Genomic DNA, 1981 nt, shown 5'->3' on the forward strand with positions numbered 1-1981 from the left:
TCAAACCATGCTTTTTGTTATGCAAGGATTTGAATTTTTACATACAAAAACTTGAATAACATCCCATGTATGGATGGTTAATGAACCCTCTTAACCACACTATGTGTCACACCCCCATTTAGGGCCCAGGAGTGTGACCCATAAGTTGGTATCGTGTTTGTAAATAATTCAGAGTTGCGTTATTTTGCGAAAGACTTTATAAAACTTTTAAGGATCGAAAGTGTAATTTATATATATAATCAAAAGACGGGAATTATAAAATACCCGTTTAAAGTTGTTAACAAAAGATTACTTGTTTATGTTTTACAAACCACCATATTAAACTTATACAAAAGAAATTCGAGCCATCGGATATTAGTACTTCGTCATTTCCAAGCTCTAACTTTGTTCACCTGCAAAATGTAAAAAAATACGTCAGCAACGAATGTTGGTGAACACGCTGACGCAAAAATATTTCTTTTACTTTATTACCCCTCGAGACCATGCCTGCCTCGGCCCAGCGTGGCTTAGGAATAACAAAGTCAAATAACACATTATAAATATGAGCCTCTACTCTAGGTCACCTCAGCAAACACCGCAGCGTTCGACTTAGTTAAGTACCCGTAAATATACAGATAAGGTCGTACTCCTGCAGGAGAGCATCCTACGACCAAGGGTGGTGCGATCATGCCCATTCATCGCATAGTACCACCTATGTAAGGATCCAGACATACGTATACCACAGCCTGAGGGCTAGGTTTATACCCTTATTCATAACGGTTTTAGGAACACATAGTTCCTTGTAAACAATTTCAAATAACAAGTTTGACTCATTTTAAATAAGTAAAAGTTTGGGGGCGTATTCACCTTGTCTCTTTAGGATCGGCTTCACTCACCGTTCAAGGGTCTTTCCCTTTCTTTATCTTGCACCTATAGTACGGGTATAAATATTTGTTAGGGCCTGTTTGTTTAGCTCTGAATGGATCCCATTCAGATGTTAAGGTCTGATTCGGTCAGATATATATGTGTTTGGTTCGTAAAAATAAAGCATCTTAACAGTTCAGACACCTCTGAACCATTCAGCTTGAAACCTTCGCTGAACCATTCAGCAAACCCATATACCCCTTGTACCCTTCTTCCCATCAATCTTCCTTCCTCTTTAATATATACTCTCTTCAACTCCTCACTTCTTCACCACCTATCTCATCACCGCTCTTCACCTCCGTACTGTCAACCGCCGCCGCCGGACATGAACACCGCGTTTATTTCTTCCATGCTTGTTGCTAAACCAGGTTCGATTTCTATATTTGATTCAGTCAATTTCTATTCCATCATCAATCGATTCAGATTTAATCGATTTTTTATTTCTATTTAAACTATTTTTTAATTGTTTGGATTGAATCGATTCTGATTAATCGGGTCAGCATAGGTCGGTCTAAAGTAGGTTCACTGTGGTACGTGTATAAACAGGTTTTGAGGTTATTTCACATACAATCAATCTATTATTTGGTGTGCAACACTTTTTTAATGTTGAGTGTGTAAATTTCTGAGTAATGAATGTATGCATTGAACATGTAGGAAGAAAATTATGACTAATGAAAAAGATTAAATTTTCCAAGTTACTTTTGACAAAATTTCTAGCTATTTTGAAGTTTTCAGCCACGTTGGGTGGTGTTATACTCGGATTTGATGTGTTTGGGGGCTAATGTGCATTGATTGATGGTAAATTGGTGCTTATTTATACATAGAGTTTGTAATCAATGGGATTAGCCTTATGATCATCTTCCCTGATTGTAAGGATGATAAAGTCTTATGATGCCTATAAAGTGTTTGTATAAATGCCTCAATCAAATAAAACCATGAATTTTAGAAGATTTTTGAATATTTCATTATTAGTTGAAAGAATATATATGATATATATGAATGCAAAGTAAGAACAGAGGACTTTTTACCCTTATAAATCTAAAATGGTTAATGTCATCTTCTTCCTCCATTTATAAAC

This window comes from Bidens hawaiensis, unplaced genomic scaffold (genome assembly GCF_021521415.1).
Source record: "Bidens hawaiensis isolate Kalapana, Puna unplaced genomic scaffold, B.hawaiensis_p1.1 tig00050679_1, whole genome shotgun sequence".
Lineage (NCBI taxonomy): Eukaryota > Viridiplantae > Streptophyta > Magnoliopsida > Asterales > Asteraceae > Bidens > Bidens hawaiensis.